Source organism: Rousettus aegyptiacus, unplaced genomic scaffold, assembly GCF_014176215.1.
Source record: "Rousettus aegyptiacus isolate mRouAeg1 unplaced genomic scaffold, mRouAeg1.p scaffold_m13_p_12, whole genome shotgun sequence".
Classification (NCBI taxonomy): Eukaryota; Metazoa; Chordata; class Mammalia; order Chiroptera; family Pteropodidae; genus Rousettus; species Rousettus aegyptiacus.
The window spans coordinates 51773235-51801109 of NW_023416287.1; the positions used below are offsets into that span (position 1 = coordinate 51773235).

The 27875-nt window shown below is 35.8% G+C and overlaps 1 protein-coding gene, 1 long non-coding RNA gene and 1 pseudogene across 3 annotated transcripts in view; 2 read left to right on the forward strand and 1 right to left on the reverse strand.

Annotated features, from left to right (window-relative positions):
* Positions 1 to 9920: 9920 nt before the first annotated feature.
* LOC118610028 lies at positions 9921 to 13144 on the forward strand. The gene is made up of 2 exons (XR_004953675.1): positions 9921 to 10065; positions 11440 to 13144. It is a non-coding gene; the product is annotated as an uncharacterized LOC118610028 (long non-coding RNA).
* A 327-nt stretch (positions 13145 to 13471) lies between these two features.
* Positions 13472 to 27875, forward strand: part of AKAIN1 (A-kinase anchor inhibitor 1) — a 75610-nt gene continuing 61206 nt past the window's right edge. Inside the window, exon 1 of one of the 2 annotated variants that reach the window (XR_004953674.1) lies at positions 13472 to 13711. The gene's annotated coding sequence lies outside the window, so the exon portion shown is untranslated. Of the gene's footprint in view, positions 13712 to 14335; positions 15215 to 27875 lie in introns of those variants that run through there. The other variant, XR_004953673.1, reaches the window with a different exon arrangement.
* Positions 25227 to 25345, reverse strand: LOC118610471 (annotated as a pseudogene).

Here is a 27875-nt window from a genome sequence, read left to right on the forward strand (position 1 = left end):
CTTCCAGCCATTTTTCTATATACATATTTAAATAAACATAGGATCATGTTATACATCCTCTTTTTATGCTTCTCTCACTAAACAGCATATAACAAACTTTTTTAGTAACAATACACAGTTTAGTTTTTATTTTTTTGGCACAGTGTAATTTTTATTTCTGCATAGTAATCCGGTATATGTGTGTTACCATAGTTTATTCAAGCCTTTACTTTTATTCTTTTTGTATGTTTAATTTTTTTGTGTGTGTAAAGCATACCAACCTGACCAAATATTTGTGCACATTAGGAAGTAGACTTGTTGGGTCAAAATATATGGAAAATGATAAAGCTTTGTTACCAACTGCCAAATTGTATCTCAGGAAGGTGATAACATTTATATTTCTACAAGTTGGGCATATAATTTTTTATCACATAGTAGCGGGTATAGGAGATATAGAATAATATTAATTTTTCAAGATAAAACTAGAGAAACCAGTAAGAATTTGATCCTTTTCTTTAAAAAGTCTTTCCTTTTCTGTCTATTGCTTTATCTGTCCCTGACTCTAAAACTTTGTAAAACATGATGAAATAACCTTCTAAAAGACTTTCTCATACTGATGCATTCATTGGGCCTTGCATATTTTCTACAAGAAATTGTGAATGTTGTTTTTACTTTTATAATAATAAAAAGTACTATCCAATAATTTTTGGAATGCCATCTGACAAATAAGAAATAACTGTTAGTCACAGGCAGGCATCACATTTTTTATTTGTGTTTAGAATTACATAGGCACCAGGAAGTACTACTTATATTGTCATGGAATAATAAAAGAATGAAGATAGATTTAATATGTAACAGTTGCATTCTTGGAGATGGCACTGAACAAATAAGAGATTGGTCACTTAACCAAAGCATCAATAAAGTAAGGAGCACCTTAAACATTTAAATGTAAAATACCTGAATGTACATTTTATTTGCCTGCATTTAGATATAAGGTCAGTACCTTACTTGTGGGTCCAATGACTAGGTTTTCATATTCTACTTCCTATAATTTGTACCCATAATATTACTATTTCTTTAAAATAGAGAAAGAACTTAAACCCTTTGTGAAACAATTACTGCCTGGATTTTTAGATTTTTTTTGGCCAGTATTTTATATTCATCTCAACTATACATGATACAACCATTTAGCTCTTCAGTTTTTAAAGGCATGTAACATTTTTTTTATAGAAGCAATCCTCAAAATTATTTATCAATTTGTGAAATGTTTAACCAAATTACATAATTAAATTCAAAAATACAATGGGCATAAACATGTTTGGGGTGGGGATGGAGGAACACAACTCTTGGCAGGCATACAATTCAATAAATAGAGGCAGAAATATGTTTTACAAAGCAGCCCACTAGCCAGGAGTGTGTAGCGGGTGATACTCATCAGAGTATAGAGTGATATTTATCATTAGTACCATATTCATGTTGTGAAAGAGTCATTTTCAGCAGTGTAATATCAGTCATTTCAACTCATTGTTCATTTGAATTTTCTCGGTTTTGAAATTCAGTTTGTATTTAATTTGTAATTTTAATAGTTCTGTAAGTTATAGGGATATAACTCACAAGAATTTATAGTAGTTAAATTTGTTTAAGTAACATCCTAATAATTGAACCTAGTATCAATAATAGGTAAGGAATTTATTTTATAAAGATACTTATTCAATACTCAAATATGAGAAACACTGTTCCACTCTTATCCTTTATCCCACCTCCACCTCTTCTGTCTTGCCCGAATGAACACTTAGGCAGTCATTAAAGAAACAACCAAGGCTCTTAGGCATAAGTACTGGGGTCAGGAGGATGTGGGGGAGTGGAAACAAAGTTGAATAAAATTTGGACCCTGATCTTAAGAAATCTGGAAGGGGAGAACTATAGACATACTGTAATTGGTCATTCAGCTGCAAGTTATCTATTTAATAGGCAAGAAGTTAAGTTCCAGAAAGAAAAGCAGGAATGGCTATTTTGGGACATCCATAGCATGGTTTGATACTGCTGCTACTTAGTTTTTGCACAGTGAGTTTCAGCATTAAAAATTGTAATTTGTATCTTCAAGAATACTTTATTCTGAACTTGCCTCTATGGACTAAAACCATTATAATGGTGACAAATTGTTTGATTCTCAGTTGTTATCACTTAATATTTACCCTTATTATACCATATTGTGTGAAATTGAACTCTCGTAAAGACATGTTTGTTAAAAGGAAGTGTGTGTATGTGTCTGTTTAGTCCCTTTAAGTATGAAAGCTATATATCTCCTGAGGGACTGAGGCTAAATCAGAATTTCAAAATGAAATTGGTAGTTAATTTAAAATGAAGACTAAGACTCTCAAATTTAGATTTTTACATTTCTAGGTGTTCACGTAATAGATTTTCTTAGAGTACCATATAGTCTAGTCAAGAAAGTTGTGCACATAAATGTAGTTCTGACAAAAGTCAATACTATAAATCCCTCTTCATCATTCGGAAGGAATCTGGCATGTATCCATGTATCTAACCAAGCCTGTTGTTTCAGAGTGTGACAGGACCTAGTCTGAGAGACTGATTTTGGATCTAGGCTAAGCAGCCTGGTTTTGAGGACAAACTTAGGAGAAATAGAGAATCAGTGATTTGGCAACTGGGTTGTTCAGGGCTCTTGATGCAAAAATCTCCAGTCACGTCTGGGTCATAGCTATGCAGACCAGGTCCTAGGAGGAATCTTTCAGAGGATTCAGTTTTAGTACTGGGGAGAAAGAAGTCAAGACTGAATTCTGTCTGTCAAGGCTTTAATGGAAGTAGAAAACTTGTCCGAATCTGACAATTAGTCCTTCATGGTGATCATATTAGTTTAATGACTTTTCAAGGAAGGTGAGAGAACCAGACCTTTCTCATTCTTACTCTAGTGTTCTTTCCCACCTATTGCCAACATTGTATATCTCTGATACAGAATTTTACATAAACAATTCCACTGGCAATCATTAAATTAAATAATGTCCAAAATGTATCTGATACCAATTCGTCTTAAAAGAAAGTCCTGCAAAATCATATATAAATAGATATATATCCTTGGCAGAGGATTAGAGTAAATTTGCCATTACAATGTTAGGAAGTAGTCCGATTAGTAGTGATTAGATATTTATACACTTTACAAAGTGATCACCACCATAAGTATAGTAACCGTCAGTTACCATACATAGTTATTAAAATACTGACTATATTCTGTATGCTGTACATCAGGGGTTTCCAACCCTCAGGCCGTGGACCAGTACTGGTCCGTGGCCTCTTAGGAGCCAGGCTGCACAGCAGGTGAGCGGCAGGCCAGCGAGTGAAGCTTCATCTGTATCTGCAGCTGATCCCCAGTGCTAGCATCACCTCCTCAGCTCCACCTCAGATCACTAGGCATTGGATTCTCTTTGGAGCACTGGTCCCTGGTGCCAAAAATGTCGGGGACCACTGTTGTACATTATATCCCCATGACTTATTTTATATCTGGAAGTTTGTACTTCTTTATCTCCTTCACCTTTTTCACCCATCTTCCCATCCCCTCCCCTCTGGCAACCATTAGTTTGTTCTTTGTATCTATGGATTTATTACTATTTGTTTTATTTTTTCATTTGTTTTGTTTCATTTTGTTTTTGGATTCCACATATAAATGAAATATGGTATTTGTCTTTCTCTATTTGACTTATTTCACTTAGCATGATATCCTCTAGGGCTCATCCATGTTTTTGCAAATGGTAAGATTTCATTCTTTTTATAGCTGAAGAATAATATTCTGTTGTGTATGTATGTGTGTGTGTGTGTGTGTGTATAGGCTTTGTTCTTTATCCATTCATCTATCAGTGGACATCTAGGTTGCTTCCGTATCAGTGAACATGGAATTGGGGAAGGTCCATCTATCTTTTCAAGTTAATATTTTCAGTTTTCTTTGAATAAATACCCAGAAGTAAAATTGTTGGACCATAATTTTTTGAGATACCTCCCTACTCTTTTCCATAGTAGCTACACCAACTTACATTCCCATCTACAGAACACAAGGGTTCCCATTTGTCCATATCTTCACCAATACTTGTTATTTCTTGTCTTTTTGATAATAGCCATTCTAACAGGTATGAGTAATATTTCATAGTGGTTTTGATTTTGCATTTCCATGATGATTAGTGATGTTGAACATCTTTTCATGTCTGTTGGCCATCTGTACGTCTTCTTTGGAGAAATGTCTATTCAGGTCTTCTGCTCATTTTTAAATTGGATGTTTTTTTTTTATGTTGAATTATATGAGTTGTTTATATAGTTTGGATATTAATCTCTTATCAAATATATCACTTACATCTTCCATTCAATAGGTTGCCTTTTCCTCTTATTGATGGCTTCCTTTGTGGTATAAACATTTTTTAGAAGGCACTAAAATGTTTTCTAAAATGGTTGTACCACTTTAAGTTCTTACCAGCATCGTATGAGAGTTCAAATTGCTCCTCATCATTGTCAACACTTGGTATGGTCATCTTTTTAATTTAGTTTCAGCCATTACGATAAGTGTGTAGTTGTATCCCATTGTGGTTTTAATTTGTAGTACCCTAATGACTAATGATTATGAGCATCTTTTCATGTACTTTTTGGCTATTTGTGCATCTTTCTTCCTTGGTACAAATCTGCTGTTCAATTTTTAAGTTGTTTGTCTTCTTACTAGTTTTGAGTTCTTTATATATGCCAGATACAAGTTCTTCATCCCTCCCTTTCTCTTCTCTCATTCTAGGAGTCCAATCATGTGTTAATCTGCTTGAAGTTTCACAGATCCATTTATTTTCAATCTTTTTTCCTTCTGGTTTCATTTTGTGTAGTTTCTATTACTCTGTCTTCAACTTCACTAACTTTTTGCTGTAGTGCCTAATTTGCCAGTAACTATTCTGTGTAATTTTCATCTTAGATATTTTAATTTTCATCTTTAGACATTTGATTTTGTTATCTCTCTTTTGCTTCCTTGTATGGCTCATGTTTTCTTTCACTGTCTGGGACATGTGCAGTATATTTAAAATAGTTGTTTTAAACACCCTTGTCTACTAATTCTATCATCTGTGTTGTTTCTAGATTTTTTTTTTTTTTAATTTTCTGTTTGTTATAAATCACATTTTCCTGCTTCTCGGTTTGCCTGGTAACTCTTTTATATCAGATTCAGGACAACTGTGAACTTTACCTTATTGGACGCTAGACTTTCGTATTTCTTAAACTGTTTTAGGCTTTGTTCTGAGGTGTAGTTGATTTACTTGAAAACAGTCGGATGTTTCAGGCTTGATTTAAAGCTTTGTTAGGTGGTTCAAGGGCAGCCTCATTCTAAGGCTAATGCGGCCCTCTAGGAGGCAGTACTGCCTCTGTGAATCTCCTAGATACCTTAAGCAATAGGTCTTTCTACCCTGGCTGGTGGTAATACACACTATCCATAGCATGCCGAGATCTGAGAGCTGTTCTGCTTGCTTTTTTTGTGTGTTTTTTCCCTACTGTCCACAATTTCCTCACTCATGTGTGGATCAGTATTCTGCTAAAGACCTGGGGGAATCCCTCTGCAGATGTCCATAGCTTGTTTTCCGTGCATCTGTCTCCTCTGTTACTCTGCTCTGTGAATTCCAGATGTTGTGGCCTCCACCAATTCTGAACTCAAGGGGTTTTTGGATTCTCCCTCTGCTCTGCCACAGGAAACTCTCCAGGTGGTAAGGTAGGGCCATCATGAGGCTCATGAATATTTTATACTGTGGGTTATAATCCAGTACTGCACTATTTCGGGGTTTGGAGCTCAAATTATTGTAGCTTTAACCATTGTAAGCTTTTTCAGGATGAGTCAGATGTCCCTTTGACAGGCCTCATTTCTTATTTTATTTTTTTATTTTAAAGCACTTCTGTACTTTCTGGCACTGTGAAATCCTCCAGAGTCATCTTGTATATTCTCTGCTCCATCCCTAGAATCAGTCATTTCTCCAAGGATTCCTGGTTCTTTTTATTGGAGAATGGTATAAGACACCAAGATCTGGGTACTGGGTATCCATTAGCTTTTTAAAAGCAAACTTATAGAGTTACTGGAGCCTAGCTAAAAACTCACAATAATTTCCTGTTGCTCTATATGTAATGGTGATTGATATACATTAGAGTATTTAAATAGTATGGAAATATAAACATTTAAAAATAACAAAATTGTGAAGTTTTGGATGGGTGTACTTAATTATAATTGAATTCAACTATAAGGTAGTTCCCAACATCTGATTGTCGATTTTATCAGTCATGTATTAGAATACAGTGTTGATTTTGAAATTTAAAAAACTTTCAAATTGAATGATCACTGAACAGAAACAGATTATATTTAATTTAAAATAAAATTTCCATGTCAAAGTTTTAATTATGTCAATTACAGAAGTGTTACAAAGTAAAGAATGATTTATTTGAAGAAATTAACTGCTATACTCATAAATAATATGTCTCAAAATTGTTTCACATTTTTCACTTTTCATATCTTGTTACTGATCTATATCCTTTGATGCTATTAATGGTCTCAAACCCCTTCATAGTATTTAGTTAATGGTACTTGATTCTAGAATCAAGATTAATTCTAACCCCATGCTACGTGACAACCCTGAGTGTCACAGTTCCAAGAGAAAGACATACATAGAGAGCATATCAGGAAAAGCCAAGCAGAGAGTGATTGAACATTTGCTCATGTTGTCCACAGCCTGTTACAATCGGCCTCTGAAAGAGAGCTGTATTTAAATGTTTACCCCACCCAGCTTCTTTTAACTCAGCCTCACCAAATCTCAAATATTGTCTATGGTTCCACAAAATTCCTTGATTTCAAGGAAGCAAACTTATCCTCTTCAGCCCATCCTCTTTTTGATGGTTCAGAGTCATTATAATTAGTATTTTCTTCTTTGGACCTTAACTATAGCCTAATGAACTATTTTATAATATGTCTTCTTTTATCCATGGTTATTTATTATTTGTTTTCTTAACAAGTAACTTGAGGTCTCTACTTTAAAAAAGTTCTCCTTTTCATCAACCTTAGATCTTAGAACCTTTAGACTTCTAGTGGATGATTGTATATTTGTTCAAATATAGGGTTACTTATGACTTAAAAGATATGTGGCTCACAGATTTTGACAAACATTGAATTCAATATTTAAGTTAGGAATCATGGTTCTGGTCACCATGATCTTTCCTTGTTCTTTTCTTTAAGGCGTTATTTACTTTCTGAAATTAAATACTAATTTAAATTGTTTTGGTGTTGGCTCCTATATTAGTTAATAGGACTGCTGTCACAAAGTACCATAAACTGGGTGGCTTAAAAGAACAAAAATATATTGTTTCACAGTTCTAGAGGCCTAAAGTCTGAAATTAAAGTCAGTAAAGCCATACTCCCTCTGAGGTTCTAGGGAAGAATCTGTTTTCTCTCCTCCCTTCTGGTGGTTGCCAGCAATCCTTGGCTTTCCTAGGCTTGCAGTCTCATCACCAAATCTCTGCCTCTGTTGTCATACTTTTCCTCCCTTTGTCTCTTTGTGTCTCTTTCTCTCCTCCTCTTATAAGGGCACCAATCATATTAGATATGGGATTCGCCGTAATTCAGTATAACTTCATTTTAATTTAACTAATTAAATCTGCAAAGATCCTATTGTTGTATAATATCGTATTCTGGGTGGATGTGAAATTTAAGGAGACATTATTCAACCAAGTACAGACCTCTTTCTGTTATCTCCCTTTTTGCTTTTTGTTTTTTGCTCTTCTAGAACTTTAATGTTACAAGATATACAATGAGCTGGTGGTATCTTCCTTGCTTTTGATGACCTTTTACATATCATTCCTTGTTTTGTTTTTCTCAGCATTCATGAATTGTAAGAGAATCAGTAACTCATGAAGATACATTATTTATTTTAAACATGCTCATTAGTCAAACTTCATATATTTTTTTTGGACTTTTAGTCTTCTTTAATTATCTTGTTCTTTTTGAGCTTACTTGAGCTTCAAAGGTCAGTCAATGCTTTTTTCATAACTTGTAATGAAGATTTTTGGTTTCATTTTTAACAAGTCTTTTAAAAATAGAAAATATCTCTATCAACCTATATATATATATATATATATATATATATATATTTCATTTTTAAGACAACTGGAGATTGCACGTGACTTTATTTATTTAGATGCAGATATTTACAGTCACCTGACAACGGAGTGGCTTCAAACAATGAACTCCCGTGAGAGAAATCTGAGATGTATGCAGTATCATATCATGATAATGGCAATGCCATCCATGCATCAAAGCAAAGAACAAACTTGACTGGAAAAGCTTTTTACTAATATCCCCATTGTTGTAGGCCAAAAATAGACTTCCAGCCTCTTTAGGTAAGCAAATGAACTACTTGGGGAATTAACCAAACAAAAAAACCATGACCAGTGTGGAGAATGGACTGGAAGAGAGTAAAATTAGATGTAGTTAGGAGCCTACTGGCATAGTGCCATGCTGCAGAGTAACAGGCACCAGAGGACAAGCTCTGCCTGAGCATAGGAAGTGTGTCTCCAGATCCCACCCACAGGGAAAAAGATGTCTAAAGACTAGGAGCTCTGACCAGATCACTTTATCCCTCCTCCTCCCTTGGGAACAAGAAAGGGGATGTAGAAAAATGGAAATGGAACTTCCAATATTCCTGAATGGGAGAGGGGAAGAAATACGTCCCACATCTTATCTGTAAGGCCTGTTGTTTCTATCTCTAAAACATACTTCAAATCTATCCCCTCCTTTCCACTTCTGTTGCTTCTTCCTTAGACCCAAACCCTTTCCTTTCTCATTTGAGTTATTGCAATCCAGACTTCAGCTGCCTAAAATCCCGAAGAGATGTATGAAATCCCATGTAGTCCCCAAGTCTATTAGAAGTCCTACAGTACAGGGTGTTTGTCTAGGAATTAATCAGTAATGCTACTTTATTTTCATTTGTCAATCTGTCCTTTTGTGTATGTCCCAACAGTAAGAACCCTGGAAAGAAAAGAGTCGAGTCACACCTTGAAATGTGCTCCCTCCTCCCCAGTCACATGCAGTAACTAAATCAGAGCCCAGATGTAGTGCTGTAAGACTAACACCTTCTCCTGTTATTCCATCGTTGCAACTTTTTTTCTCCACCCATAATGTATCAGTTTGATCATGTATGTATCATTATTGCTGCATAACAATATCCCAAAACTTTGTGGCTTAAAATAAACATATATGATTCCACAGGAATCATGGGTCAGGAATTCAGGCATAGCTTACTAGCTACTTCTGGCCTAGGGTCTTTTCTGAGGTTTCAGTCAAGATGTTGGCTGGGCTGCCATGTTCTGAAGGCTTGACTGGGACTCAAGGATCTTCTTCCAAGATGGTACCCTTACTTGGCAAGTTTATATCAGCTCTTGGAGGCCTCAATTCCTTAACCACATGGAACTCTTTTAGGGCTGTTTTAGAGTCCTGTCAACATGGCATCTGACTTTGCCTGGAGCTAAGAATCCAGGAGATACCAACATACCTTTTATAATCTAGTCTTAGAATCTATATACCATCACTTCAGACACATTCTACTCACTAGAAGCAAATCACTGAGTCAGGCCCACAAATAAGGGAAAGTAAATTAAACTCTACCTTTTGAAAAGAAGAGAAAGAATTTGTGGGCATATTAAGAAACCTAGTAAGTTTCAAGTGTACAATTCAACAATAAGTCATACATATTTTTCATTGTATGTTCATCACCCATAGTTAGATTTCTTTCTGTCACCACATATTTGACCCCTTTCTCCCCATCTACCTCCCTCCTTCCCCCCTCCCCTTCAGTAATCACTAGTCTATTGTCCACATCCGCGAGTCTGTCCTGTTTGTTGCTTTTAGGTTTATATCCCATATATATATATCACATGGTTTTCAACTTTTTCTGTCTGGCTTATTTCGCTTAGCATATTTTTCTTATTTCTAATTTGTTTTACCCTTACACCAACAGCATGAGCATCACCTAGGAACTTTAGAAATGCACCCCACCCGGACCTAATCAATTAGAAACTCTGGAGGTAGGGCCAAGCAATTTGTTTTCTTAATAAGCCCCTCAAGTGATGCTGATGCTCCCTAAAGCTGGAGAATCACTATAGAGCAGGGCTCCCTAACCCTGGGCTGAGAACTGGTACTTGCCTGTGGCCTATTAGGAACTGGGCCACACAGTAGGAGGTGATCAGTGGGCAAGAGCAAAGCTTCATCTGTATTTGCAGCTGCTCCCCAGCGCTAGTTTCACCATCTCAGCTCCACCTCAGATCATGAGGCATTACAATCTCATAGGAGCAATGGTCCCTGATACCAAAAAGGTTGGGGACTGCTGCTGTAGAGAACTGTTGAGAGCAGACCATTTTAAAAGGATCTAGGTAAGAGGATTTTATTTGACCTGAATTAATAGTTATCTAAAATTTGCATTACATAGGCAGTCACCTGCTCTGCTAGCACATTACCTTCAATTAACTCAAGAAATTAAGATGTTTGAAATAAAGATATTAGAACCTTAGGTTCACCTAGTCAAATCTTAACCTGCATCATGGAGGGAAATAAAAGCAAAAGCATTATAAAAAAATATGCTCATTTGGCTGGAGTACATTCTCTAATATATGAAGAATTGCCTGATTTTCCGGAAAGTCACAAAATGTGCAAAAGTCAAGTCATATACACCAAACTTGAGAAACTAGAAAATGGTGTCATTTTCCACACGGGCTCCAGACTCTCTACTAGGGGACTAATCTAGCCTTCATCAGTGTTCCTCAATTTTGGATGCAAATTGGAATCATTTGAGGATAAAAAGATACTTTCAGAGGATAGTCTTGAGAGCAGCGGGTGAGGAACAGTGGATTCTTCGAGTGCATCAGTTTACATAAGCAGTTTAGGCAGTGAGCCCTGCTCCCCTCAGTACAAGCCAGGGCCTGCCATGGACCTCAGACAGAAGAGCTTCAGAGTACCAGCTGAAGTTCTAGGCACCAGGGCTGAGATGGACTATTTGAAGCAGCTTAAAATATCCTCATTTAAAGAGTCTGCTTTGAGTAAGGTCTTTTATACCTCACATTTGACACACTACTGAAAGAAAGCCCTAATAAATTGGTTTCTGTGGTCCCAGGAGACAAACAGCATTCATGATACCAAGGCTTCCTGAGGAAGTTCACCTAAAGCAAGGCATTTGATTTCTTAGGAGCTCTGGACATTCCTGTGATGGACTCTTCCCCCATGTGTCCTCGGGCTGTCTGTCTATTGGTCCCATAATAGATATACTGCAGCTTACCCAGAAGGACCTGGACATGATGGTTAAAGCTATGCAAATAGAAAATCTGGAATTGGAAAGCAAATGTGAGGAGCTCCACATAAAATGCCTGGAAATGGGGAAAGTTATGGACATTTTTTTTTTTTTTTAGGGACTACTCCTGGTGATGAAGGCAGCTCAGAAACAGAAGGAACTTGTCAAAACTGAAATCTAGGTTTGAAAGCACTTCAACTTACTAGATACAAACTTCATGAACACATCTTTTTCTGACCTTTTCAAGGGATTTGAGAAGCATAAAGGATCGAAGGCTATCCTGAGAATGAAGAATAGCTGAAGAAGTATACTGAGGATTACATATTATGAATTCAAATGTTAAGGTCAGATACCAAGCATTAAAAGCCCACTCAGGAGAGAAAATCTAGCAGGTGGGGACATTGCTCAGGTCCTGAGGAAGGTCCCAGTAGCCTGTTGCCCATCTAAGTGAGCCTGATAAAGAACCAATGAGGAACCATTCCCTGGAGATCATTCAGCAGAAGACTAAAGAAAACAATGACTTGATCATAACCTCCTATGACTTGATTTCAGCTGTGCAAAAATCTAATGTGGATCATTTACCAGTGACCTTCTCTCCCTACTCCTTTCTCTATGTGTAACTATGAGCAAGCCTCAAGTACTTTCTTCTCATATTTACTTTTGGTGATCTAGTGATCCTCAACAAAAAAGAGGTAGCTAAAGAAAATTATGAGATATTTTGACTTGAGTTACATTTTTTCATGCTCTATTTGACTAATTATGTCTTGATACTTCCATTAGGAAGTTTTTGTATCCTATCAAATATGTGCTCTTGTGAAGTTTATTGAAAAAATATTTTGGTGCTATCATCTGTAGATTTTTTTACTGTCAGAAAAACACTGCTTTGAAATCATCAGCCAGTAGGCCCAAGATTCAGTTTGTTAGTACACATGTGCTACAAAAGTGTGGTATATAAGAGGTCATGTTGAGAGACCCAGTCTCCTTAAGAACTCTTTTAATGCTAACTAGCAATGATAAAATAATTGCTATAACCTGCCTTTAATCACACCTTGCAAAAATATAATTAGGTTTTTCCTATGGTCCTCATATAAATTGTCCAAGGAAGCAGTGATTAGTTTTTCTGAATATGAAGATGCCTAACCAGGAATTCAAGAAGACATTTTAGTGAGATTGTATTGATTACCAAAATAATAAAACCCATGGACTTGTAAGAAAAGTTATGAATTTTTCTCCTTAGAAGGTTTCAGTGACTCCTTCCATTTCCTTCCTGTTCTTTGGTTATGTAAGAATCACAGAATTTTGAACCAGATTTTAATGATCAAGTAATGCCTTTAATTATAGAAAAACAGGCCCGAAATGTAATTTACAAAAAAAAAATGAGGGAGCTAAGTTATATAACAAAGAAATGAAGCCAAGTGGATACAATTCAAAGAATATACCTTTTTTTTTTTTTGCCACCAGTTAACCTGCAGTTTAAAAAACACCATCCTTACCAGATTCAGCAGCAAACATAAAAATTGCTCAAGTGGGTTTTCTGTCTCCTTTCTAAGTTGCATGTTTTTAACATATATTTTTAAACTAGGGGGCAAAAAATAAAAAAGGCCATTAAAAAAAAAATCTGCCATTCTTTACACACAAAAGCATTATTTTACCAGACATTAGAATATGCACTTCAAAGTTTTTTTTTATCAGAACACAATGGTTTCTGAGGACATCTATTTTGTCTTATTCATCTTTGTTTCTCCTGTAACACCAAGAATACTTGGTATATGGTAATGTAAGACATATATATTTAAATTTTTAAAAGTAAATATTTTTTTCCATGTAGTGTCCAGTGCCTGAATTTCTCTGACCAAATGCACAATCTGTGATCTTGTCTTTTTAGAACAGAAATGAAGTATGTGTAAAACTGGTTCTTAGGAGGAAAAAGGTCAAAATTTGGCTGCCAGGCACACTACACACTAACCCTGGACGCTGTCTCGGAACCTGAGCTATCCAAATCTGTGTCCGTGGGTGTGTGGCAAACTCAGGCACTTCCCAGTTTGGCCCTGATTTTCAAGGACGGTCAGCAACAGTCTTCCCAGATGGAAGGGGCGTAATCCTGGGTGGTCCATTTAATTTCTAACAGGCCCTAGCCTGTGACTGATTTGCTGGGCGGACTGCAAAGGCAGTGGGATGGTAGAAGCAAGCGGCCGCCAAACTTTCTAAGCAACTATTGGGGCCCAGCAGCTGGGACCTGGAGAGCTCTTTGTGAATCAAAGCCAAGCAGGGCCTAGTTTGTGCGGAGAGCAGTGGCTCGCTGCCATCCGTCAAGACACGAGGGGTCCAGGCTCGGTTGTTTTCTAACCATTCCTGCCAAAGGCCCGTTTCTGCGCGTCCACGAAGCCCAGGTAATGACTTAAGATGGGGCTCTCCCTCTCAATGTAGGTAGGTTACTACCCACTCCTCTGCCGCCCTAGAGAAGCGGCTGATTAAAAATGCCACCTTTAGGGTGTCGTTCGAGAATCTGGCCTCGAAGAAAGAACCTCGTAAGAGACGGCCTGGGTCAAAAACTCGGGAAGCCGGGCGGTGTCGCCTGTAAACGTTTCGGGAAAGGGCACGGGGCAGGCCGGCGGACGCACCTGGGCCAGTAGGTTGGCTTTCTCGCACAGTAGCCGCCGCACCTGGTTCATGAGATCTTTGTTCTGCCTGCTCGAGGCATGGTTCTGGGTCAGAAGGTCCTGCATCATGACCGCCAGCGCGTCCACCGCCGCCGGCCGCTCGCCCTGCTCCCCTCCCGGCTCAGTCCCTGCCACCGCGTCGACGGAAGTGCGTGTCGGGGGCGGACCCCGTCGGCGGCACGGTCGGGTTCCAGCAGAACAGACCGGGCTCAGGTCCCGGTGCCGGCGGAAAGGGTCGTGGGTCTGTTGGCCAGAGAAGCGGCAGACAGCACATTTGAGAAGGCGGGCGGGAGGGGAAGAATCTAGGGCAGACCGGTATTTAGCCGCAGGACCAAGCGCTGCGGTCGGCGGAGGAATCTCACTTCGTGGCAGCGCGCAGTGACTTCCGGGAGGCTTCCTCCGCGGGGCGGGCCCGCAGGTGTTTAAAGGAGAAGCTGCCGGCTGGACAGCCTGGATCCTTGAGAGGCTGCGGTTTACGCGGCTCCTCCTCAAGGTGCCGTTTAGTTATAATGTGTGTTATATTCCGTATTCTGGGCTCTTCACGTGTTATGTCCAAGGCCTCACAGCTAAGAGGAGGCAGTTTTAATAAAGCCCTCCGTGCCTTCAGAATAGATTTAACCTGCGGGGCTTCCAACCTGACAGTATGCTAGGCCCACTCCCGCCAGCACCCCGTCCCGCTCTCCGCCCTCCAAAAGCCCATGTTTATGTTTGTGTTTTCCTGAGGACAAAAGTCAGCTCAGAATATACAAACTTACTTGGGCTACAAAGTTGGTGGAACAGTGGGGGAATGCATCATGAATGCCAGGTCTTAAACTTCAGGTGGTGCGCAGAATCCTTGGATGAGAAAGGACCATGTCTAGATTAATGCCGTTTATATTTATATTAATGAAAGGAACATATGAAATCTAGTCCAATTGAGCCACCATTTACAGGCGCTGTCTTAAAGCACTTCCTTCCTACCTAACCAGTCTCGTATTTTTTCCGTCGGTGTGATATGCTAGTTAAAGAAGACAAACGTGTGTGTGTGTGTGTGTGTGTGTGTGTGTGTGTGCAACCAGCAATTTTTAAAAGTCATCCCCAGCTGCATATTCCTTTATTGAGTGGACAAACTCTACCAAAAACCATTATCAGTATCTGGGACCTCTAGGTCTTTGTCCCACTGTGACCAAATTTGAGGCACTCAAAGATCGTTCCCGTGAACCATCCCATGCAAGGAACACCTTAGGTAAATCGGTGAGTAGCAAATTTCAAGAAGGGGGGTACTGCTATGCGGTTGAGGGACTAAGAAACTCAAATAACATATTGATGAGTAGTAACATTTACTTTAAATAATATAATTTAGGAGTTTTTAGAAAGGAAAGCTAATACCTTCCGCTAGAATCTTTCATTTGTCATTTACATTGATGTGGTAGGTTTTGATTGCGATTTTTAATTGATTTATTTGGTATTTTACTGTTGGAGACTACTTTGTATTGATAAAATATCTTTCCTAATGAAACCACAGGTCATAAACTGCGTTAAATACTTTCGAAAGCAAATGCAAAACGATTCGATATCAATTATTTAAAATATATGTACCTCAAGAAAGAAAAAATCATACAACGAAAAGTGGTTATCTTTGGGTGGTAAACTTTTTACTTTATATGTCTTTATTGTGGAACAATAAAGTGATTATTGCTTTTATAAAGGAAAACAATAAAATCTAGTAAACTGAAAGAAAAAATTAAGGAACTATGAAAGAAATATGTTTTTTTGGTTTTGTTGTTGTTGTTTTAGCATATTAATTACCAAAAGGGAGTTTCAGAAACCCCAAAGGATGAATCCACAGCTTAGTTGAGACTGCATTTTAAATTTCAGGCTTAATCTGAAGAATCTGTAGTATTCTATTCCTTTTTAGCCAGAAATCAATTTTTTTCCTAAGGAAAAAGATAACGTGTCATCGTATTCAATTCATATAAAAAAAGGAAAGCCATTTACTGAGTCTGTATAATTTATGGAATTTCCCTGGAGCTACAGATAGTATCAATATGTCATTTAAAGTTTCAAAGCCGAAATGAACTCTTCCATTGTCCTCAATATTCATTATAAAACTAATTCAAATATAAGACTGGGCATTCGTGCTCAAAACAGTCAGGATGTGCCTGCCATATATTTTTTTTGCACATATATTATAAAATACATTTTAAAAATTGCCAGACATGTGATAGATGTTTAATAAACATGCAATGTATATATTTAAATTATGAAGCTAATTAATAAAATAAATGAGTCTGAATCTATGACCTAGAATAAGGCCTAGAATGTTCAATTTAATGTGTGGTACTCCCATATCCCATGTTTCCCAAGCTAACCAGTATCCTGAAATGCGTGTTAATCTGACTTTTTTTTTAAATATGGTTTTATAATTATCTATACCTATATAGCATTTGCTTAGTATTGCTTATTTCTGAACTTCATAAAAAATATAAGACTACTTTAGATTTTTGTAATTTGCTTCACTAATTCAAGACTAGTTTCTAAAATTTCTTCAAGTTGTGTCATTCCTGCAGCGTTAGTTCATTTCTTTTTATTGATAATATGTTAATATACCATAGTCTATGTTCATTTTCCTGATAGTGGACATTTGGATTGTCTCCAGCTGTTTGCTATTGCAAACAATAATATGATTATTCTTGTGCATGCATTCTGGTTCACATGTTAAGAATTACATTAGAGCTTACATTTAGGAGTGGAATAGAGGAGATATGAATGTTAAACTTTTCAAGATAATTCTATATTGTTTTTAAAATGGTTGTACCAAATTACACTTTCACAAACACTTGGTATTTTCAGACTTTTTAAATATGCCAATCTAGTAGGAAAAATATTTTATCTAATTATCTAATTAGTTCTTTTAATTTACATTTCCTTGATTACTAACGTGTTTGAGCATTTTTCATGGTTTTTGACCATTAAATTTTCTTTTTCTATGCCATGCTTATTCATGCATTTTACCTAGTTCATTTTTTTTTCTTATCAATTTGTTCTTTATATACCCTGGACATGAACTTTTTGTTGCTTATATGGATTGAATATGTGTTCCTCAAGGTTGCGATTCGCTTTCTTAGTTTTTTTGTGTGTGTATCTTTTGATGAGTAGAAGTTATTATTTTAATTTAGTTGAATTTATCCATCTTTCATTTTGCATTTAACATTTTTAAATGCCTGCTTTAAAAAAAACTCTCGCAATCCCAAGATCAGAAAAATAATATCCTATATTTTTTTCTAACTTTTAAAGTTTTACCTTTTCAATTTTAGACTTAATTTGGATTAAATTTTGTGAGATGGAAATCCAATAACTATTTTTTAATGACCGATCATTTGTTTCAACAATATTAAATAGCGTCTCCTTTACTCACTTTCTTGCTATGCCATCTTTTTACATATATTTGTGATTTGGGGCTTTCTATTCTGTTTCATTTGTCTTTTGGACTGTACTTCAACAAATACCAAGCTATCTTAATTTATAGAGCTTCATAATAAATTTTTATATTGTATAGGGTAGGTCCTATTGATCTTCTTCATAAGAGTCTTGGCTATTCTTGGGTCATTGCCTTTCTTTATATATTTTAGGATCAGTTTGTTGAGCTCTTAACAGCCTTCCTTACGCCTCTGACTTCTTTTAAGATTCTGTCTCGGGGGCTATGGTTTCACTCTGATGTGTCTAGAGAAGGATTTCTTTCTATTTAGTTTATTTAATAAATTTTGTGCTTCCTATATCTGTAGATTTCTGACTTTGGTTCTGGAAATTTTCCAGCCGTTCTATGTTCAAATATTGCTTCTTTTTATTCTTTTTTATTTTCTGCATCTAGGACTCATATTAGCTATGAGTTAGATCTTCTTATTATAGCTTCTCCTTTTCTTATCTCAGGGTTACCAGACACTGGACTCTCTGTTACTTTTGGGTAAATTCTTTGAGCTATTTCATTTTACTAATTTTCTCTTCAGTTGCTTTAAATCTACTGTTAAACCTATCCATTGAATTCTTAATTTTGACAATATATATTTTTATTTCTAGAAGTTTAGTTATTTAAAAAATAAGTCTGGCTATTTTGATAATCTAATGTTTTTGGATACAGATGTTCTAACAGGAAACAACGGTTAGTTTCCTGGTCCATGTCAGTTATTAACTGGTACAGCTCAGAATTAAATTCAGGTCTTTCCAATTCCAAAAGCTGTATCTTTTAATTATATCAGCTTTTTCTACACTTCAGTCATATGAGTAGCACCTTCATAATGTTGATATACAAGTAATGTATTAATAATTGATTAAATAAATGAGTATATATATCAATATGGTAAAGCCCTTCCTTAGAATAGTACTTAACAAATAGTAAATGCTCAATAAGTGTCAACTGTTATTTTTAATATTTTTATTTAAATCAATTATCCTAAGTAGTATTGTCTGTGACATAGTTTTGATGTCTAATTTATATTTATTTTAGTACAGTTTAAGTCACATACCTATTAAAAATGTTTACCCACATGTTTCAAAAAATCTTTTGTATCATCAGTGTTACCTGTATTACATAGAAAAACAAAATTTAACAGGCACTCAATAAACTATACTTGAACAAATGTTTAATTATGTTGCTAAACTAAAGAATAGATAATAGCTAAATGTTCATCTGAGGTTCATTTATCTCCTGTCTGTGTGACTTAGAGCAATTTAACCTTTCTATACCTCACTTTTTCACTTTAAAATAAATGTAGTGATGGCTATACTTAAGTTTAAAGGATATAATATATATAAAACTTTTAACATAATGCTTGATACACTGTAAGGGCTCAAAATGTTAAGTAGTATTATTACTTTATTTTAAAGTCCTCTAGAGGAGAAATTCTAAAACTTCAGGAATTTAACACTAGAAAAATCCTCCTGGAAGCTATAATTTACAAAAGGGGCATTATTTCAAGAATCTCTTCTTTTATGTCTAATTTTTAAAAATTGAGGTGGAATTCATATAAAATAAAATTAACCATTTTAAAGAGAGCAATTCAATGGCATTTAGTACATTCATGATGTACAATTTTATCACCCTCAAGGAAATCTTGTGCCCATTAAACAGTTGCTTCCATTCTCCTCTGCTTCCCGGTTTGGTAACGACCAATTTGTATTCTTTTCGTGTGAATTTTCCTGTTTTGCATATTTCCTATAAATGGAATTATTCAGTATATGACTTTTGTGTATGGTTTCTTTCACTTACTATATGTTTTCAAGTTCCACATATTGTAGCATATATTAGTACTTTATTACTTTTTGTTGCCAAATAACATTCTATTATAAGTATATACCACAATTTGTTTATCCACTATTAGGTTGATGGATATTTGGGCTGCTTCCATGTTTTGGTTATTGTGAATAGTACTGCTTTGAACATATGTGTATGTGTATTTGTTTGAGCACTTGTTTTCATCTCTTGGATATATACTTGTGGTGAAATTCCTGGTTTTATTGTAAATCTAAGCTTAACTCTCTTTGACAAACTGCCAAGCTATTTTTCACATTGGCTGAACTATTTTACACTCACAACAGGAATAGACAGGTTCCAATTTCTTGACATCCTCACCAACACTTCTATTTTCCATTAAGAAATAAAAAGGTATAGCCATCCTAGTGCATGTCAAGTGGTACATTATTGTGGTTTGGATTTTTATTTTCCTAATGACTAATTATGTTGTGTATCTTTTCATATATGTGTTTCTTGACAATCTGTATATCTTCTTTGGAGAGGTTCATTCAGATCCTTTGCCCAGTTTTAAACTGGTTTGTCTTTTTATTGTTGAGTTGTAAGAGTTCTTTCTATATTACACCCTTGTCAGACATATGATTTGTAAATATTTTCCCCTATTCTGTCGGTTGACTTTTCACTTTCTTGATAATTGCCTTTGATGTACAAAAGTTTTAAAACTTAGTCCAATTTATCTATTTTTTGTTGTTGCTTATGCTTTTGATATCATATTGAAGAATCCATTGCTAAATCCAACATCATTAAGACTTACCCTTATGTTTTCTTTTAAAAGATTTATGATTTGAGCTCTTGTACTTAGTTTGTTCATACATTTTAGGTTAATTTTTATCTATAATATGATATAAAGTTCATTCTTTTGCATATGGATATCTAGTTGTCTCAGGATCATTTGTTGAAGAGACTATTTTTTGCTGGATAACATTGGCATACTTGTAGAAAATCAACTGCCTATTCTGTTCCATTGATCTGTATGTCTATCTGTATGCCAGTATCACACTGTTTTGATTATTATAGCTTTGTAGCAACTTTGAAATCAGGAAGTTGAATCCTCTAACTTTGTTCTTCTATTTAAATATTGTTTTGGCTATTTGGGGCTCCTTACAATCCCACATTAATTTGATGATAGTCTTTTCCATTTCTGCCTAGAAGGCCATTGGAGTTTTGATAGAGATTGAATTTAGTCTGTAGATCATTTTTGGTAGTCATCTTAATAATATTATGTCTCCATATCCAGAACAAGGGGTAGCTTTCCATTTATTTAGATCCTTAATTTTTTCTGAAATATTTTATGGTTTTTAGTGTACTGTGTGCTTGATTAAACTTATTCCTAGGTATTTTATGGTTTTGGATGTTATAAATGCAATTTTTTTTTCTTAATTTCCTTTTTGGAGTACTTATTGTTCATATATAGAAATACAGCTGATTTTTATGTTTTGACCGTATACTCTTGAACTTTGCTAAATTAGTCAGCCGTATTAGTGTGCGTGTGTGTGTGTGTGTGTGTGTGTGATCTTTAGAGTTATCTATATATAGGATCATGTCATATGAAAATACAGATAGCTTTACCTCTTTTCAATTTGTATACTTTTTATATCTTTTTCTTGCCTAATTTCTCTAGCTAGAACTTCCAAAACAATAGAACTTGTTCCTAATTTGGGGGTGAAAACTTTGGCCTTTCACTATAACACATGTTGATAGTTTTGGGGTTTTCGTATATGCCTTTTATCAACTTGAGGAAATTTCCCTTTATTCCTAATTTATTGTGTTTTTTTTTTAATCACAGAAAAGTATACAATTCTGTCAAATGTTTTTTTTCTGCATCAAACTGAGATGATCATGTGTTTTTTCTTCTTTATTCTATTAATGTGGTTATAATATTGATTTTCATATAGTTAACCACTTGCGCATATACCACTTGATCATGATGTATAATTTTTTAAATATCTGCTGGATTTAGTTTGTTGGTTTTGCTGAGGTTATTTACATTGATATTCATAAGAAACATTGGTTTGTAGTTTTCCGTTCTTGAAGTTTCTTTGGTATTAGGGTAAAACTGGCCTCACAGAATGTGTTAGGAAGTGTTCCATCCTGTCCTGTTTTTTAGAAGAGTTTGACAAGGACTGGTGTTAATTATTCTTTAAATGTTTGGTAGAATTCACCATTAAGCTATCTGGTCCCGGACATGAACGGGTTTAGAGTAATTTATTTATTTGTTTTTTTGTTTATTGATTTGTTTGCTCTTTTTAAATCACTGATTTAATCTTTTGTCATAGATTTGTTCAGGTTTTCTATTCCTTCTTGATTCAGTTTTGGTAATTTGTGTGTTTCTAGGAATTTGTCCACTTTGTTTAATTTATTGGTGAATAATTATTCATACATATCATTCTTTTATTTTTATTTTTATATCTATAAAATTATTGTAATGTCCCCATTTTTATTTCTGAGTTTAGTTATTTGTATCTTCTTTATTTTTTTCTTTCTCAATCTAGCTAAAATTGTCAATTTTATTGATTTTTTTTCTAATAACAAACATTTGTTTTCATTGATTCTATTTTTCTATTTTCCATTTTATTTATCTCTGCTGTAATTGTTGTTATTTCCTTCTGCTAACTTTGGGTTTAATTTTCTTTCCTTTACTTTTTTTTAGTTTTTTAATATGTGTTATAGACTGAATTGTTTCACCTCTCCTATCCCTCAATTTCATATGTTAAGCCCTAACCTTCAATGTGACTGTTTTTGAAGATAAGGCATTTAGGGAGGCAGTTAAAGTTTAATGAGGTCGTAAGGGTGGTTTTGTTTCTCTGGAGAACCCTAATACATTCTTCTTTTATTCATTTCTAAATCTTCATGAATCAAGGGTATATTTATTGATATGTTCCTATAGGAAATCATCTTTCAAGTGTATCCTATCAAAAAAATTTCTTATAACAAACAAATAAGGACAAGGACTGCTTGTGGTTTTTTTTCCCTTTGTGGTTCTAACAACTTCTCAATATTTAAAAAGACAAGAGAAAATACATTGAAGGACAGTACATACCAGCTTTGGACATGGCCAAGTTTGTAGTAGAAAATGTTAAGTGTCTATGATTTATTGAAAGGGAGATGATTTTGCCATAGTAGGGACTGGCAAATCTGAAATTTGTAGAATAAACTGTTAGCCCGAAGATTCAGGTAAGAGTCAATGTCAAAGTTCTGAACCCAAAGACCAAAAGCTCAGGCAGAATTTCTATTCTGCGGGCAGAATTCTTTTCTGGGAGGAAATTTTGGTCTTTGCTCTTAAAGCCTTCAACTTATTGAATGAGGCTTATCCACATCATAGAGGGTAATCTGCTCACCTTAAAATTAACTGATTGTAAATATTAATCATATCCAAAAAATACCTTCATAGCAACATGTAAACTACTGTTTGACCATAGTCTTACCAGGTTGACACATAAAATCAGCTAGAAATTTGATCATTTAGAATAATATTTTAAGATAATATCAGAGATGACCTAAACAAAAGTTGACATTTATGAGAACTCATTGAATGTTAGTTTTTATTTGACTGAGTTTTTTTTTTTTAGAAAACAAGTTAAATCAGGAATATTTCAAAATAGCTACTTCCTTTAGACAGTAAATGCATAACTCTTCTCTATTAGTGAGGAATTAATCAGAATATATTTGAAATTGCTAAAAGCACTTATGATAAAGGATAGTGTGACTATCAAATAAATGGTTGTTTTTGTTGTTCAGGATACACCCTTTATCATTTGCTCACTCTCTTTGGGGGATCATTTGCAATGACTCAAACTGTGAGTCAGGAAGTAGGATGTTCCCTGATGTCACAGTAAAATGATTTGCGAGACTCATAAACAACAGGGACTTGATGAATGGATAACCTATGGGATTGAAATAGCATTTTTAAATGGACATTTTTTTTTTTTTTTTGAAGATATCCTTGGGAGATAGTTCTTTTGCCTCCTGGAATGGGCTCTCTTTTGACATGAGCCCCATTCTAAGGTAATGGTCCCTTTTGATCATTTGTCAGATGTATGGAACCCCAACTATATTCACCAACTTTACAGCTTTGTTAATAGCATCAAACGAATAATGCATGTGTAAGGGATTAAATATTAAAAAGTTGATACAGGTAAGACAATGTCGTAACCAAAGAGATTATAAAACGTATCAGAGAATTCATTGGAGGCAATCTGTTGGTTTCAAACCTTTGTATAATATTTAAATGTATTTTGGCATTTTAGGTGGGAGGGATGGTTTAACTGAATATTATTTCAGTGTAGGAAGCAAAGTATTAAGGAGTTAATTGAAAACAAAGGTTTAATAGCAGATGTAGTAATATCGTTTATATGACTATCAGTTTAACAAGATTAAGTGGTCCCTAAAAAGAATTCTAAGACCATTTATTTTGGTTTATTGTAAAAAATACTGATCATGAAAAATTTTGAGAAAGTGTTCTTTTAATCTTCTGATTCTTCCTTTTTCTGCATTCCTTTAAATGCTGATATTACTCATTCCAGAACTTTATCTTTTATCTTTTCTTCTTTATATCCTTTCTATGTTATTTCAATCTGGACCAAAGCTATGGTCACTTATATTTCAAAAAACTTTCAAAGCTTTGCCTCTAGCTCTCTCCTGATTTCTGGATCACTATTTCCAGCTACTTGGATATGTCAAAAAGATTTCAAACTAAATATGACCTAAATTGAAGTCTCTGTCTTTACGTTAGCATCACCTTCTGCTTCTGAATCTCTGTCTTGGCTAATGGCATCACTATTGTATTAGTTAGGTTAACCCTTGCTGCTGAGTAAATCCCCAAATTTTAGTGGCTTAACACAATAGATGTTTCTTTCTTACTAATGTAAAGTCCAGTCAAAGGGAAGGGCATGTGAGATTTCCCTTGAGGGGCCTGGGCTATCAGAGGCTCTTCTTTTGATTACCCTGAGCATTGACTTCCAGCTGATAGGGGAAGAGAATGGAAGATATATTGGAAGATATTTTTATTGATTATATCCAGATCAAGTGATGGAAGTGGTGATCATCATTTCCACTCACATTTCTTTGACCAAAAATTAGTCATGTTGCCACACCTAACTGTAAAGGAGATCATGATATATAATTTGGCTGTGTGCTCAGAAGTAATAAGGAATATGTTTGATAGGAATATAGCAATATCTTCTATAACTCATTTTTCCATTCATGTTAAAAACCTTCTCATCTAAGAGTTTTTCTTTTTTTAGCCATTAAGGTAAATAAGTAAATTCTACCTCTGAAATCTATCCTCTCCTTTCTATTCTTACTGCCACTATCCTATTCTGGATCTTGGTAATTTTTTCTTTTTCGGGTCGGGAGGGAGGGGGGGAGGGGAGGGAGGGGAGGGAGGGGGAGGGGGGGAGGGAGGTGGAGGGGGGGAGGGAGGGGAGGAGGGGAGGGAGGGGAGGGGAGGGGGGAGGGAAGGAGGGAAAGAGGGGAAAGAGGGGAGGAAAGAGGGAGAGGAAAGGGAAAGAGGAGGAGAGGAAGGAAGGAGGGAAGGAAAGAAAGAAGGGAAGGAAGGAAGGAAGGAGGAAGGAGGAAGTGAGGAGGACGAAGGAAGGAAGAGGGAAGGAGGAAGAGGGAAGGAGGGAGGGAGGGAGGAGGGAGGGAGGAGGGGGAGGGCGGGAGGAGGGAGGTGAGGGAGGGAGGGAGGGAGGGAGGAGGGCGGAAGGCAGGAATGAAGGAAGGAGGATGGAGGAAGGAAGTAGAGGAGGTAAGTATTTCATTCCTTCCTTCCTTCCTACTTCCTTCCCTTCTCTTCCTTCCTTCCTTCCTTCCTTCTTCCTTCCTTCTTCTTTCTTTCTTTCTTTCTTTCTTTCTTTCTTTCTTTCTTTCTTTCTTTCTTAGGTGAGGGATCCCCTGGTTAACCTCACAGATTGCAAGGACCTTGTCATCTTACAATCCCTTATTTTTTTATTTTTACACCTACAGCACCTGTTCTTCCCAGGTGGTCTGCCAACCAAGTACTAACCAGGCCTGACCCTATTTAGCTTCCAAGATCAGACAGGATCAAGCTTGTTCAGGGTAGCATGGCCATAGATGGATCTTGATAATTTCTTCCTTAGACTTTGGAATAGTTTTCAAAAGAACATTTTTGTTGTTTTTGCTATAATTTGTCCTTCACATTGCAAATATCTTTCTATAATACCCAATCAATGATGCCACTGTAATGCTTAAACATTAAACATGAATCTTCAGGATAAAATAAAAAGTGTGGTAAGGTAGCCTTCTGGCTCCATGTCTCATTATCTACCTGGTGAGCCTCTATTCATTGCTTTTTCTGTTATGCCTTTCTCGTGGTCCCTAGTTCATCGAAGAATTAGTTGCTTCTTCCTCAATGGTGCTACATACCTCCAGAATAATTTTCACCAGATTATAAACTCCACAAGGGTTTGTTCACTGCTATATTTCTATGACCTAGAAATCTTGATATTTAATAAATCCTATGTATTGGATGAATTAATTATAGTTTTTGTGTGTGTGTGTACATATCTATTTGCCATCCTAGAATATACAAATTAAAAGTAAAGATTATACCCACTAATTTCTGAATCCCTTATGCCTGAAGCATGGTACATATTAAATAAATTCTTACTGAATTGAGCAAAATGGGTTTTAGAACATATGAGATAAAATTAATGAGGATGATTAGCTTAAGGCATAGCAAGATGTTTCTGGAAAAAGGAAACATTAAACATACACATGCAAATAACACCATTATTTATGAAAAAAAATTCTAATTGCCAATTATGTGTCAGGATTGTCCTCAGCACTAGGGCCACAACAATGAATGAAAACAGACACAATTGCTGCTATTCTGGAGCTGGTGATCCATGGCTAAGGAAAATCAGGGCGGCACACAAAAAGATAATTAGCATGGATAGAGCATACAAAAAGGGACCCAAGTTTACACTGTGGAGTTAGAGAAGTGGTTCTTGAAGAAAGTGTACTTTAGATGAAATGTAAAGATGTAAATAATTCGAAGGCATTAACTGGAAGAAGGGAAGAGATGAGTGGTTTTTACAAAGGCAAGAGGCAAAGACTGTTGTTAGAAGAAGCATGATCTATTTGAAAACTTAAAAAATTTCAGTGTGTGTACAGCATAGAGTGAGTGAGAATGAGAGCAGTGTAGATGGAGCTGGAGAAAGAGGCAGGAACTAGACAATTATGTTACCCTGTAGGTCATGTGACAAATTTTGGTCTTATTCCTAAGAGCAATAGAAAGCCACTGAAGTTTTAATTAGTGGGGGACGTGATTAATTGTTTGTCTTAAAAAGATTACCCTGTCTATAGTTGGGGTCAGAGCAGATGAGGGATGACCAGTTAAAAGGCTACTGCGCTTGTTCAAGCAAGGGATGTTGGTAGCTTGGATTATCAGAGTAGCAGGTGAGAAGAGAAGTGAGAGCGTTGGGAGTTCTCTAAAGGGTCAAATGGACAAGATGTAGTAATGTACTGCATGCAGTGAAATAAGAGCTTGTTGGTTTCATTCACTAAGATAGGAAACATTGGAAAAGGATCATGGTTTCATCCTCGACATGTTGAGTCTGCCATTATCAATTACTGTAACCCTCCTTAGTCTCAATTCCAACCATCCTCTTACTACCAGTTCTTATGTTTCCAGGTAACACTCTCTAATACCCCTACTCCAGTGTTGCTTTTCTACTAGCATCTATCGTCCATTGATCTCTTATTTTTTCATTGCTTCTCATTTCTTTTGTGAGAAGGACAACTTTATTCAACTTATATTCACTCATTGCCCACTTTTGACCACTTTATTAAATTTATATTCATTCCATGACACCATTATAATCATTCCTTTGCATACATGCTTGACTCCCTTGACTTCTTACTTCGTTCTATCTTCTTGGAAAAAACACAATCCTTCTTAAATTCAGTTCTCTACTTGCTCCTTAGTTGTATCCATGTTAGAGAAAAACACAAAATCATTCTGAATGTGCTCAGTTTATGTGATCATTAATATTAAGTGTGCCTAAAATGTCTAGAAATCATACTAACATTTACTAGTACTCACTCTTCAGCTCTCCTTGATGGTCATTTCCAAATCCATTATTTTGCCTTTTCTCTCCTTACCATACATAAATTAAATTTACCCCCAGCAAAGGAGAACTTTTTCACTTGTGACCCCATTTCCTCTTAGGATTGGACCACTTGGGGACAAGGGCAATACTCAGGAAATTCTCTCCTCTCTTCCCTGAATTATCACTCCTCTTGTCCACCAGACGCTTTGCTTTTCTCTATGGCTACTGTCCATTTTCTTTCTTTCCCTTAACAGTGAAAAGAAGTGTTTGTATTCACTGTCCCTATTTTATCTCCTCCAATTCTCTCTTGAACTACTTCAATTAGACTTTCATACTTGTTACTTTACTTATCCTGAATATACCAAGGTCACTATGACCTTCATGCCAGTCTTTAATCCTGATAATTTCTGACCTATTGGTAGCATTTGATATAGGTGATCACTCTTGCCACCTTAAAACTCATTTTTTTCTTGCTTTCACACTCTCTTGGTTTAACTCCCATTTCTCTGGATGTACCTCTCAGTCTCATTTG